Consider the following 15780-nt stretch of genomic DNA (forward strand, 5'->3'; position numbering starts at 1 on the left):
ATAGAAATAGAGAAGCGGACCATGCTAGTAGGACGGAAACAAAGAGAAGCAGAACGAGGAAATTTGTGAGATCCAGTGACAATGAGAAATAGCGCTTACGACAGAGACACTGACGAAGATATAATGGCAGTGAGAAGAGACAGCATCAGAGGGTGGAACGAATTAGACAGCAGCAGTAAGAGAGAACAATCATTGTCTCTATTAGAGACAATGGTAGTAGTAGAAACAGTAGTAGTAATAGCAGTAGGTCAGAACGAAGGAGAGTGCGGCTCTGAGTCAGCAGACAATACCAGTCATACAGAGATACAGGGAGACATTGAAAGCGAGCTGGGCTAAATGAGTGAATGAGAATGCGCTAGTGCGAGCAACTTACAACGATGGACTAGTGGGTGTAAACGAGTTATACTTAGGGGAGCTTGTGGAAGTGGGATGTGAACTGCATGATAAAAAGAGCGCGAATAGTCCGTACGTGATATTGTTTGGTAAAATTTTCAGAGGTCCTGAGACAGAATGAGGACTCTGGTACCTCAGGCTGCAGTCAGAGTCTTCTAAACAGGAGCACATTCGCCTTTCTTGTTCACCTATAGAAACATTTCTCCACTGGTTAATACAGATGTACAAGAATGAAGAGCAGATAATAAGAATCGAAGACGAGAATGAAGAGCTTGGATTAAAATGGTGTGAGGAAGGGCTGTACTTCTTCCCCCTATTGTTTATGCTATGAATAGAAGGAGCAATGACAGAAATGAAAGAAAGGTTCAAGAGTAGGATTGCAATGCAGGGTTAAAGGATATCAGTGAGATTCGCTGATGAGATTGCTGAACTCAGTGAACGTGAAGAAGAATTTTAGGGTATGTTGAATGGAATGAGTAGGAAACAGGTTGAGAGTAAAACGTAAGAAGGCGCAAATAATAAGGAGTATCGGAACTGACAATCGCAGGAAACTTACATCTACGTGATTACTCTGCTATTCACAATAAAGTGCGTGGCAGAGGGTACAATGAACCACCTTCAAGCTGTCTCTCTACCGTTCCACCCTCGAACGACACGCGGAAAAAACGAGCACTTAATTTTTTCTGTGCGAGTCCTGATTTCTCTTATTTTATTGTGATGATCATTTCTCCCTGTGTAGGTGGGTGCCAGCAGAAGGTTTTCGCAATCGGAGGAGAAAACTGGTGATTGAAATTTCATGAGAAGATCCCGCCGCAACGAAAAACGCCTTTGTGTTAATGATTGCCACTCCAATTCACGTATCATGTCTGTGAAGCTATCTCCCCTATTTCGTGATAATACAAAACGAGCTGCCCTTCTTTGTACTTTTTCGATGTCATCCGTCAGTCCCACCTGATGCGGATCCCACACCGCACAGCAGTACTCCAGAATAGGGCGGACAAGCGTGGTGTAAGCAGTCTCTTTAGATCAAACTCGGCGACCACAAAGTATACGTACGTTGTGAAGCAAAGTAGTAGATGAAGGACGAAACAAAAAAAGACATAGGAAGCAGTCAAGCACAGGCAGAAAGAGCATTCATGAATAAATAAGTGCCCTACGATCAAACATAAGCCCGATTACGAGGAAAAAATTTCTGAGAATAGTGTATATGTTTAGAGCACACCATTATACGGTAGTGAATCATGAACTGTATGATAAAGAGAAAAGGAGAGAACTGAATCGTTTGAGATGTGTCACAGAAGGATCTTGAAGAGTAGGTTGACTTATAGGGAATGAGAAAATTTCCCGCAGAATCGGCGGCAGTAAGAAATGGAAACAAAAGGAAAATGCAAACTTACATTCTTCATAGATGGGCAGCATTTCTACATTATCTTCGTTGGTGTACATTGTACTCACCCAAACCTTTACCAGCAAAGGGCTGACTTAAGGACCATTGTACGTTTTTCTTGAGTTTCAATTTGTTTATTGTCAATTCAAGCAGGTGAACGATTTACATTACCCCAGCTACCTGCACTGTCAACTAATACTTGATTTCGTACTATGTAATTAATAACGGCATGTTTATGTAAATGGCCTAAGTTTTGAGGAGAAGATTTAGTAAATTTTGAGTGCTATTTAAGAAAATAACTTTTGCTTTATATCAGCTTACCAAAGAAAGTTACAAGAAAGGCAATCACACTGGTTAATCTCCCCATGAAAGCATACATTTTTTTCTTTTTTTAATGGCTCTGAGCACTATGGGACTTAACATCTGAGGTCATCAGTCCTCTAGAACTAAGAACAACTTAAACCTAACTAACCTAAGGACATCACACACATCCATTCCCGAGGTAGGACTCAAACCTGCGGCAATAGCGGTCGCGCTGTTCCAGACTGTAGCGCCTAGAGCCGCTCGGCCACTCCAGCCAGCAATATTTTCTTGATGTGGTAAATTTTTTAATTTTGCTTCTGGACAAAAACTTATTTGCAGTGATCAAGATAGATAGTTTATACCCAAACTGCGAAGTGGTGTTACGTTTCGGTTTAAGGCCAAACCGTTGTAACCTACTAGTAATGTAATATGCAGATCCCAGCAATCACTATAGTCAATTCTCTAACGCTGCATGAAAACTGTAGTCAGTATTCAGGACTGCCAATAATGGCAGTGCTAATTACTCCTTCTTCTCCTTTCCTTTTAACACAGTAAGAGAGATCAGTTATATCTGCAACACTGGTCGCTTTCTTTAGGTGACTCATGATAGGGAAGTTAACTTCGAAGAAGCGGAGTACCATAAAACTGTTGCTGAAAGCCATCCCCTTACTGGTATGGAAAAAATGGCAGTCTCCGCGATCTACGCAGAAGTAATGTAGGGGAGGGCACACCACATTCCATAAAAAATGCATCATGGAAAACGCTAAAAGGACTTCTTTTCGTCTAGATAAGATCTGAATGCAGGGTGAAAGTAGAGAGATTCAGACCATGGGACCAGCAACTGGACACTGTGCTGTCATGCAGGAATGTTCATTAACTCCATGTAACTTGTTCTGCGATTGGCTCACAGTAATTATCTCAGTAGATTGCGCGATTTCCCGCACGTGCCTTTTTTTTTTTTTGTCATCAGTCTACTGACTGATTTGATGCGGCCCGCCACGAATTCCTTTCCTGTGCTAACCTCTTCATCTCAGAGTAGCACTTGCAACCTACTTCCTCAATTATTTGCTTGACGTATTCCAATCTCTGTCTTCCTCTACACTTTTTGCCCTCTACAGCTCCCTCTAGTACCATGGAAGTCATTCCCTCATGTCTTAGCAGATGTTCTATCATCCTGTCCCTTCTCCTTATCAGTGTTTTCCACATATTCCTTTCCTGTCCGATTCTGCGTAGAACCTCCTCATTCCTTACCTTATCAGTCCACCTAATTTTCAACATTCGTCTGTAGCACCACATCTCAAATGCTTCGATTCTCTTCTGTTCCGGTTTTCCCACAGTCCATGTTTCACTACCATACAATGCTGTACTCCAGACGTACATCCTCAGAAATTTCTTCCTCAAATTAAGGCCGGTATTTGATATTAGTAGACTTCTCTTGGCCAGAAATGCCTTTTTTGCCATAGCGAGTCTGCTTGTGATGTCCTCCTTGCTCCGTCCGTCATTGGTTACTTTACTGCCTAGGTAGCAGAATTCCTTATCTTCATTGACTTCGTGACCATCAATCCTGATGTTATGTTTCTCGCTGTTCTCATTTCTACTACTTCTCATTACCTTCGTCTTTCTCCGATTTACTGTCAAACCGTACTGTGTACTCATTAGACTGTTCATTCCGTTCAGCAGATCATTTAATTCTTCTTCACTTTCACTCAGGATAGCAAAGTCATCAGCGAATCGTATCATTGATATCCTTTCACCTTGTATTTTAATTCCACTCCTGAACCTTTCTTTTATTTCCATCATTGCTTCCTCGATGTACAGATTGAAGAGTAGGGGCGAAAGGCTACAGCCTTGTATTACACCCTTCTTAATACGAACACTTCGTTCTTGATCGTCCACTCTTATTATTCCCTCTTGGTTGTTGTACATATTGTATATGACCCGTCTCTCCCTATAGCTTACCCCTACTTTTTTCAGAATCTCGAACAGCTTGCGTGCCTATGTGCAAGGATATTGGTTGGTCATTGCTGGAAATCTGTCATACGGTGGAAGAGTCTATTTTCATTCTCTCCTGTGCCACATCATTATTTGTTAATGGGCGATTCATGAGAGTAGGAAATTGACAAAATTATTTACGACGTCATTATTGGCCAGAACTCGCAAGTCCGCTATAGTTGGCCAGGGAGATTTCTGTCTTGGCAGGACCAGCTAACTTTGGTGGAGTAAAGTGAGAACACACTTGCTTGTAGGACGCCAAAGAAACCCTTGTTGCAGTGACATCGAAGAGTACACTTTCACCAGTCTGTGGCAGAAAACTGCAGAGAGGAATCTCCCCGTCAAAGAGATGTACATAGGCCGACCGGGAATTTCGAGTTGTTTTGATAAGTGACTACGCCACTGGTGCCTAGCCGTTCGTGTCACTTGACTCTGGAGACTGCAGATTTTGCAAATGCCTCAACACAGGTAGTTTGTTTGAACTGTAGGCGAGGCTACTTCAGCAGTTTCTTAAATTTCTCTCCTGTTGAGTTAAAACTTCTTGATGGTGTTGGTGCTATTCACTATAATACAGGGTGATTATAATTAAAGTTAAACTTTCATAACGTTGTAGACGTAACACAACTCGTCAGAATGACGTCAAATTGCAACGTAACAGCCAGCCGCTGTGGCCGAGCGGTTCTAGACGCTTCAGTCCGGAACCACGCTGCTGCTACGGCAACGGGTTCGAATCCTGCCTCGGGCATGGCTGTGTGCGATGTCCTTAGGTTAGTTAGATTTAAGTAGTTCTAAGTCTTAGGGACTGATGACCTCAGATGTTTGGTCCCATAGTGCTTAGAGCCATATTTTTGCAACGGAACATTATCGGAGACGGGGGAAAACGCATGGCAGAAGAAAAAAAGTAGTGTGAAAATTGATCAGTTGATGTCAAAGTAAGTGAATGAAAATACCTGTCATGCACACGACGCACTGAAGTTCGTATAAATCTGCCGAGTAAACGGTTTTTCCTCCTTTGACGTCTGCGATGTTCGCCGTGGATGTCTCGATGCAGGATCGCGCTCCGCTTGCAAAACTGTATTACGAGAATGAGGACAGTGCACACGTCACTCTGCAGAAGTTCCCGACACTAAAGGGTTTGAAAAACGGCGTTGGTCTAATGACTGCCATGGGTCTGGAGAAAATGACTCCAAAATTTGAAAAGATGGCTTCTTTTGGTGTGCAACCTGGTAGAGGAAGGAAACGAACTGATTGGACGTCAGTGGAAGCAATGGCTATAGCAATGCAGGAGGAGACGAGTGGTGGTGTGCAAACGTGTAGTGCACCGAGAATTGCCCGAACATTGGACATACCCGTGAGCACGATGCGTAAAATCCTACGAAACATCCTTTTTTCCTATCAATTCAAAATCACCCGTGTACACGAGTTACTTTCTGATCACCTGCCAACAATTTCTTGCTCCCATGAAAGTGGACGACTATTGGCCTTGGAAGATTTTGTGGACAGGCGAAGCGCACTTCCATCTGACACGATATGTCCATACGCAGAAGTGTCGAAAGTGTGCAACGGAAAATCCACACCCAAATCAACCAGTACCACTTCATCCTGAAAAGGTCACTGTGTGATGCGGGTTTACGACATCATTTATCATAGGTCCATATTTTTCCGAAGAGACAGGTGCTTCCGGTCCTGTTACCTGTACCGTCGCTGGTAAGCGCTGTGAGTGTCTTTTGCGCAACGACGCCATTCACATCATTACAGCTCTTCAACAACATGGATGTGTGATGGCATCATTTTTATGCAAGATGGCGCATCTCCCCACATTGATAATCCAGTTGAGCAGTTGCTCAGTCACCATTTCGGAAATGCTACAATTATCAGCCGCCATTTCCCTACCGTCTGGCCGTCTCGATCATCTGATCTTAATCCGTGCGACTTCTGGCTGTAGGTCTATCGGAAAGATGTTGTGTTCAGTGTTCCGACTGCTAACTTAGCTGCATCGCAGACTTAGCTGTATTCTGAACGCGAGCCCGGAAACACTTCGATCAGCTGGGGAACATGCTGATTTTCGATTTCAACTTGTTGCAGAAAACGGTGGACAGCATATTGAACAGGTTTTGTGGCACTCAAACGGCCATTTGGTTTTGATTGATGCTTCTTATGCGGTTTTTGGCCTCAGGACAATTAAAAATCGATTGTTTGCATCCGATGTGATATGACCTTATCGTGGTAGATGGGCTTACATAACCGACAGTATCACACTTGTACACCTATCCACACTTAGTTGTACAGTTTGTTTAACGTCAAACGTACACCTTAGGCGTTGTTGTATGATTCATTTGTTATTTGTAATCTACCAATATTAAATTCTAAATCTGCATCTACATCTACATCCATACTCCGCAAGCCACCTGACGGTGTGTGACGGAGGGTACCTTCAGTACCTCTAACGGTTCTCCCTTCTATTCCAGTCTCGTATTGTTCGTGGGAAGAAGGATTGTCGGTATGCCTCTGTGTGGGCTCTAATCTCTCTGATTTTATCCTCATGGTCTCTTCGCGAGATATACGTAGGAGGGAGCAATATACTGTTTGACTCTTCGGTGAAGGTATGTTCTCGAAACTTTGACGAAAGCCCATACCGAGCTACTGAGCGTCTCTCCTGTAGAGTCTTCCACTGGAGTTTATCTGTCATCTCCGTAACGCTTTCGCGATTACTAAATGATCCTGTAACGAAGCGCGCTGCTCTCCGTTGGATCTTTTCTATCTCTTCTATCAAACCTATCTGGTACGGATCCCACACTGCTGAGCAGTATTCAAGCAGTGGGCTAACAAGCGTACTGTACCCTACTTCCTTTGTTTTCGGATTGCATTTCCTTAGGATTCTTCCAATGAATCTCAGTCTGGCATCTGCTTTACCGACGATCAACATTATATGATCATTCCATTTTAAATCACTCCTAATGCGTACTCCCAGATAATTTATGGTATTAACTGCTTCCAGTTGCTGACCTGCTATTTTGTAGCTAAATGATAAAGGATCTATCTTTCTGTGTATTCGCAGCACATTACACTTGTCTACATTGAGATTCAATTGCCATTCCCTGCACCATGCGTCAATTCGCAGCAGATCCTCCTGCATTTCAGTACAATTTTCCATTGTTACAACCTCTCGATACACCACAGCATCATTTGCAAAAGCCTCAGTGAACTTCCGATGTCATCCACCAGGTCATTTATGTATATTGTGAATAGCAACGGTCCTACGACACTCCCCTCCGGCACACCTGAAATCACTCTTACTTCGGAAGACTTCTCTCTATTGAGAATAACATGTTGCGTCCTGTTATCTAGGAACTCCTCAATCCAATCACACGATTGGTCTGATAGTCCATATGCTCTTACTTTCGAACGCCTTGCGGAAGTCAAGAAACACGGCATCTACCTGTGATCCCGTCTCTATGACCCTCTGAGTCTCGTGGACGAATAGCGCGAGCTGGGTTTCACAAGACCGTCTTTTTCGAAACCCATGCTGATTCCTACAGAGAAGATTTCTAGTCTCCACAAAAGTCATTATACTCGAACATAATTATGATGCTTACAGTGCCATCTATTGCTACATTTTGTAACTATTTATTTTCCTTCTGCCATACGTTTTCCCCCTTCTCCGTTAATATTCTGTTGGAATTTGACGTCATTCTGGTAAGTAGTGTTATTTCTACAGTGGTTTGAAAGTTTAACTCTAATTTTAACTACTGTGTACATCACCAGATGAAAGAGATCCGAGTTACACCAAGTGTAAACAGAACGGCAGGAATTCCGAGAGAACTAGTGGGTAGACATACATAATACTTCCCATGTAAAGCTAATTTTCAAAACATTTTCCTTTGCCGTGTACTGCTGCGCGTTCCAAAATTGGTAATCGGTCAAGTTCAGATACATAATACGTTCGGATTAACCAGTAGTAACGGGGCAGGTGTCGAACGCGGCGTCGACCAGCCAATTCCAGGTGCTGTGCGCTGCGTCCATCAATCACTGAAGGTGATTAATTGCTTCGGACTCTGTCGACCGCAATCTGACAAAGACAGGTTGCTGTGTAGCTACTATTGACTCGAAGATACTATGTAACTGAACACGTATTAACACGGAAAAATTCCCATAGTAAACTGTAGTGTAAGGCATTCTAATAATTGAGACGTAGCAGGTTTCTCAAATCGACAATATCTCAGCCCGTCACAAAAGCTGATTTTCATCAAATAAATAATTCTTTATCGCATGAAATAAAACCATCGTGTGTGTTTTGTGGTATAATTTCATTGTCGACTGTCGATCACTGAAGTAAAATTGATCACCACCACTAGCAAGAGACGCTTTGACCCTAAACTAAGTTGGTATTATGAAAATTCTTTGTTTTATGCGTAATACCTGTTGGAAATAACTGTAGTACATTTCTGAGACCTTACTGCTCTCACATGTACCACCCAATCTTCCTGATTTGGTATTTTAGTATTCACGTTAAAAGTTCCTATTTAGAATGTTGAAACAGCCAAATTCATCACTCCACAATTTGATGCCATGAAATGAGTATCTACAACACTTAAAGACCATAACATATTTCATGGGGACTTATTTGTTTGGCTACTTCCAAAATACTTGTGTCGAGTATCAACGAGAGAAAATATGATGCAGTATGTGAATTCATTTAACGATCATTTTCAAAAGTAACCTTCTTTCAACTGGTGCCAGAGAGTAAAAGATCACGTTTAACACATACAATTGTATACCAAATGCATCAAGTGAACTAATAATTTTACTTCCCTGTAACGTTAGAAATGTTATATCCTCGCAAAATCTACGACCAGTTTTGTAATCAGCACAAAATTTCCTTTAATATGAAAAATCATTTCACAGTCGTTTTATCTGTATAAAATTTACATACATTACGTTGCGCGGCAATGGCAGAACGAAAGTGGTAGGAATGTCTGATTTCCATATTAATATTATGATTAATTTAATTTACAAAGGATAAACTCTTCCATGTAAAAATTATATACATTGAAACACTGCTAGGCATCAGGTAGCTTAATTCTACTAAAAAGTACATATTTGTACTTCGTTTATATGATCTCCCATCCCTTAAAATGACGAGGAAAAGAATGTTCATACATTTATTTTTAAGAGGCACCACAGGCAGTTCAGAGTGAGTTAATGTTGTGGTAGGTCATTGTAAATGACAATACCTGTTCTATTTCCTTTCAAAGTTAGGTTGCCGTCACAGTGGATGGTGTGAACGTGTGCGTGAACTATGCTTACAGATGAAATATAATTATATCTAGACATGTTTCGGCTTCGTGCTTTGTAAACGAGACATAGTGTCAACATACGTGAATCCTGAGACCAAACTCCTAAAAATAGACAAAAATCAGTTCAGTTCATCGTTGGAAGCAATAAATTCCACATCATTTATTTGTGGAGTAATAGTGTGGGGATTCAGAATTATTAACATTTAGATTAGAAGACACCACAGTATCTTCAACTTAATGAGTCCAGATGGTTGTAATCGCTCACCTTTTATGTCCTGAAATTTATTACATATTTGTCTTTTCCTTAAACAAAAGTACAATGAATCATTTTCATGTGTGAGCGTGTGATGTACTGATAAACACTCCTTTACCTAGCTTAATATGCTACGAACGCATCAGAGTAGTCTGAATTGTAAATTCGTGGCTACGCAGGTTAGTGTTAGGGTTGTGTTGTATTCTATGATAATGGAAATGACAGAAAAAGAAAAGATGTGCCATAACATGTGCCACTCTTCTCGAACAAACACAAGGACGCTTAAAGTGATCCTCCGATGCATATTACGTTGTCAGTAGAGGAACATGCCTTCATTTCATGAGATTATGAGAATACGTTATCATTAAACTTACGTCTTTCGTCGACTGTCTGACAAACAGTGTTTGTACACCACAACGTCTCTGGGCAATGATAAACTGACAGTGACAATATATATATATATATATATATATATATATATATATATATATATATATATATATATATTCTTCGTCAGGGTACGAATCAGCTATCCCTACATCGAGAGTTACTCATTTATCCTTCAGTAACTACCTCGGTTACGGAAACGTTGACGATAAATTTAGGAGGTTAGAACTATAATTAGTGCGTTCAGGCATGTAAACATCTCACATTACCCGGTGTGGTATACTGTTTTCCGATATTCAATCGGAGTAAATTTAGAGTATTTCTTTTTGGTTGGTATTTGTCTAAGAAATTTTGTCTAAAATTCATTACACTGCCTCAGGTGGACACAGACAGTTATTTATTTACATACACATTGATCACTTATGACATTTTCTCATTACTGAATTATGAATAGTTATGAGACTGCTATGACAAACCATTAAGTATCTAAATTACACACCAAACAGAAGCGAGGTTAGCGACTTGATATGTGTTTATTTCGTCAGAGAAATTGGCAGTGGAATTAATTTCAAATTTGTTTGCTGACTGCTGATTTTTTGAAATAATCTCGAGCACTCGACCTAAACACTTTGGCTGTCGGTTCATGCTTTTCGGACCGACCCAAACCTTCATATGTCACACTGTCTGCATCCCACTATATTCATCACCTAATGCTCTCCAAAACTTTTAGTTGGATTCCCACTAGCGATAAGCGGGATATCTGGGTTCGACTCCAGTCCGGCGCAAATTTTCATATGTCGCTAATACGAGGTGCATTCAAGTTCTAAGGCCTCCGATTTTTTTTTCTAATTAACTACACACCCGAAATCGATGAAACTGGCGTTACTTCTCGACGTAATCGCAGACGTACACATTTTTCACAACGCTGACGCCATGATTCCACGACAGCGGCGAAGGCTTCTTTAGGAGTCTGTTTTGACCACTGGAAAATCGCTGAGGCAATAGCAGCACGGCTGGTGAATGTGCGGCCACGGAGAGTGGCTTTCATTGTTGGAAAAAGCCAAAAGTCACTAGGAGCCAGGTCAGGTGAGCAGGGAGCATGACGAGTCACTTCAAAGTTGTTATAACGACGAAATTGTTGCGTAACGTTAGCTCGATGTGCGGGTGCGTTGTCTTGGTGAAACAGCACATGCGCAGCCCTTCCCGGAGGTTTTTGTTGCAGTGCAGGAAGGAATTTGTTCTTCAAAATATTTTCGTAGGATGCACCTGTTACCGTAGTGCCCTTTGGAACGCAATGGGTAAGGATTACGCCCTCGCTGTCCCAGAACATGGACACCATCATATTTTCAGCACTGGCGGTTACACGAAATTTTTTTGGTGGCGGTGAATTCTGTGTGCTTCCATTGAGCTGACTGGCGCTTTGTTTCTGGATTGAAAAATGGCATCCACGTCTCATCGATTGTCACAACCGACGAAAAAAAAGTGCGATTCATGCTGTCGTTGCGCGTCAACATTGCTCGGCAACATGCCACACGGGCAGCCATGTGGTCGTCCGTCAGCATTCGTGGCACCCATCTGGATGACACTTTTCGCATTTTCAGGTCGTCATGCAGGATTGTGTGCACAGAACCCACAGAAATGCCAACTCTTGAGGCGATCTGTTCAACAGTCATTCGGCGATCCCCCAAAACAATTCTCTCCACTTTCTCGATCGTGTCGTCAGACCGGCTTGTGCGAGCCCGAGGTTGTTTCGGTTTGTTGTCACACGATGTTCTGCCTTCATTAAACTGTTGCACCCACGAACGCACTTTCGACACATCCATAACTCCATCACCACATGTCTCCTTCAACTGTTGATGAATTTCAATTAGTTTCACACCACGCAAATTTAGAAAACGAATGATTGCACGTTGTTCAAGTAAGGAAAACGTCGCCATTTTAAGTATTTAAAACAGTTGTCATTCTCGCTGCTGGCAGTAAAATTCCATCTGCCGTACGGTGCTGCCATCTCTCGGATGTATTGACAATGAACGCGGCCTCATTTTAAAACGATGCGCATGTTTCTATCTCTTTCCAGTCCGGAGAAAAAAAGTCAGAGGCCTTAGAACATGAATGCACCTCGTAGGTAGTACTCCCCTACCCTATGCTGCTGATGTCAGCGAATTCCCAGACAGCAAATAAATGTCTGAATTATTCCGTACCTCTCTGTTACATCAAGAATGTGCAGGTTACGAGTGGAGTTATTACGTAACGCAATAACTCCCCTCGTAACCGGCACATTCGTAACGCAAGACATTCGTTTCTAGGCCATTTACTCCTGAAAAAATGCGGATCCTTTTTGTGGGGCATCGTGGAATATTCTCGCTTCAGGCCCAATAGTTTCATGAAGTTTCTATAGGTGCATTCAAAATGGGATTTGTGTAACACGTGTGCGTTCCGAGAAGAAAGCTACCATTGAATTTCTTATGGTGGAAAACCTGACAGCCGTAGATATTTGGAGGCGCTTGCAGAGTATCCACGGAAACCTGGTGGTGAACAAAAGCACGTTGAGCAGTTGGGTCAGGTGTCTGTCATCATCGAAACAAGATCGCGCTAACCTGTTCGATCTCCTGAAACACTGGAAAGTGCTCAATAACACATCGCTGCTAGAAGTGCTAACACGCTCGTACAACAGTTGTGGTACTCAAAAGTGTGTTCCTCGTTGCCTAACAGAAGACCATAAAGAACAACGAAGGACCATCTGAGCGGAATGGTTTGCGCGTTACGAGGCTGATTGTTACAGTTTTTTGTCGAACGTCGTTACAGGGGATTAAACATGAGTTCATCCTCTCGAACCAAAATCAAAACGGCAATCCTTACAGTGGCGCCACACCACTACTCTCCCCAAGTAAAAGTTCAAACTGCAATTCAACCGTTAATGGCATGGCGACGGTCCTGTGGGTCTCTGAAGGGGTAATTTTGTTTGATGTCCTCCCTCATGGTGCAGGGATAAGCTATCAAACGTATTGTCCTACCATCAGGAAACTCGAGAAACCACTTCAGCGGGTTCGTCATCACAAAAATGAAAACGAAATTCTTCTTCTCTGGGCCAAAGCAAGGGCTCACACAATTCTGCGCACTTCACTGGAATGTTCTTCCTCATCCAACCTACAGCCCGGGTCTCGCACTTTCGATCTGTTTGCCTCCGTCAACGATGCACTCCTTGGAAATCAGCATCTGGATGATGGAGAGGTTACTGATGCAGCAAGACATTGGATGACGTCGACCAGTAGAGTGGCACCATGCGCGCATACAGGACCTCACAATAAGGTGGCGTAAGGTTGTCCCACTGAACGGAACCTATACTCGTACTGAAAAACAGGGCGTTGTAGCGAAAAGAGTGTGGAATAATATGGTGTTTTGTAATCTTGAATGCCGGCCGCTGTGGCCGAGCGGCTCTAGGCACTTCAGTCTGGAACTGCGCGACCGCTACGGTCGCAGGTTCGAATCTTGCCTCCGGCTTGGAAGTGTGTGATATCCTTAGGTTAGTTAGGTTTATGTAGTTCTAAGTTCTAGGGGACTGATGACCCCAGATGTTAAATCCCATAGTGCTCAGAGCCTTTTGAACCATTTGAATCTTGAATAAAACCAACTTGCTTTCCGAAAGAAATAACTGAACGCCCTCGTATGTGTATTTCCCAGCAGAAATTGACAGTGACATAATAGAACTAGCAGTTTTATGAAACAGTTGACAGGAAAGCCCAAGAGTAGGGATGATTTGATTTTACATGATCAACTTCGGCAGTTTTCGTACCTAATGGGTATACAAATTTGTTTCAAAACCGGTTACGACTGAATGTCATCAAGGATGCACGTTGATTGCACATAGTCGGTGCATGCCGACGTGGGTAGCACTATAGAGCATTTCATTGTTCAACCATTCGTTCTCACATTCATCGTTTCCATCCATCCAAAGATGAAAGAGGGCTGTGATGGGGGTGTTGGGGTAGCTTGGTGTAGGAGAGTGGTTCTTTACCGGAAATGAATGCTGGTGCAGGAGGAGGTTTCCCGGGGATACAAATACGGTTTTGGGATACTTCGAGCGTTGGTTGGAACCTTGGCGAGTGCGGCGAATACATTTGTGGCACGTCGACCTCACAGCACCGGCGTCTTCGATGCTAGCGCCTACCGAGCGCTTCAGCTGTTGCTTCGGGACTCTGGCAACGCCTGCAGTAACCGATCCGTGTGCCGGTCAGTTGCGGCGCTAGTTGTTGCCTCGGAGAAAACTCTAGGGCGACCCAGTACCTCTAACTCACGAGGAGAACGTGGCAATTGCTAAAGCCTGATTTATCATTAACTTCGCTCAGTGCTGGAGGTGACAAAATGTATGAACACTTGTCTCAGCTTATCCGTAGATAGTCTACCGTTTGCGAGAAAATGACGATCAAAGTTTTCGACCTAATTTAGAGGCGTTTTAGTGAGCGTCACCGCCTGTCACTTTTGCTGCCCGTGTTCGAAACCCAATTATTGTTTATGTTTTATTTTATTTTATTTTATTTTATTCTGATTTTTTTCCCATGTCCTTAGAACGTTACTGCCCGAATGTTTATTATCAAGTTGAAAAATACAATGGAATTATATTAGTTGTAAAATTATAACTGGATTACACTATATCGTACATTTATTACATGCCGAACTATACTATTTTCTGGGAATACAATTTTTGACGTTTCCCAGTCTTATATATAAATTATTATAGCAATTCTTATATTTTATGCTTACGTTTACTCTTCAGGATGGTTTCATCCCTTTCCTCGGGTGATGCCGATCGTGGAAAAATTGGAAACATAGCAATTCCGAACACCAGGACTATCACGCGAACACAGGTTTCCCGCAGTAGCATGTATTCGTATGAATCTCACTCGGGGAAGACGCGTAGTTAGCATTGCCGAATTTCAGGAGTTGGCAAAAAGTTTCACGGCAAACCACGCTTGCAATTGATTATGAATCAAGATACACTTCAGGAATTTCACTGAAACAAAATTGAAATAATTTTATCAAAAAAATTTCTTTAATTTCATTCACGAGCCATACAGCTCGTAAACGAGTAAGGAAAACGTTATTTCAATATACGTAGGAAAACATTCGTGTAGTTATCTTCTACGATGGGTGGATAAATGAACAACAAAAACAAAAATAATAATCAGGTTTCGAACACAGGGCGCTTAAGTCTTAAAGCGTGACAATAGCTACTGTTCCCCGGCTTCAGATAAACTATTTACTCGCTAAAGAATTGGTAAAGTACCTCGGAAACTTTTACTGTCGTTTCCTCTGAAACGGTAGGGTATTTACGCGCTCGCTTATTTTGGCCTCTCTACCACTGAACGAAGTTACTGGTGAATCAGCAACAGAGGTTCTACGACTACGGAAGTTTGTCAGGCCTCAGCTGACGAGTCCTCAGTTCGAGTCCCGGAACATGTGAAGACGGCTGGTTCCCAGCGAATAATCCCGCGGTAGTGACGAAGCGCAGGACTGCAAAGTGATTCGGGGCTCAGGCAGTAGCCGGGGATTCGAGGACCGGTGACGGCTGCGTCATAGGTACGTCGTGGTGTTTACGACGGCGTCCGACACACCGACACAGGCCGTGTCTCATAACAGAGGCCAGCTGTCCAATGATGGCCGACTTGTCCCTTAGAGAATAAAAATACAGTTATCGGAAGGCTGGTAATGTGAAAAAAGCGTCCTCTACATCGTTGAACTTCCCTGCTATCGTGGGAGCTACCTGAAGG

This window comes from Schistocerca cancellata, chromosome 3 (assembly GCF_023864275.1).
Source record: "Schistocerca cancellata isolate TAMUIC-IGC-003103 chromosome 3, iqSchCanc2.1, whole genome shotgun sequence".
NCBI classification, from domain to species: Eukaryota; Metazoa; Arthropoda; class Insecta; order Orthoptera; family Acrididae; genus Schistocerca; species Schistocerca cancellata.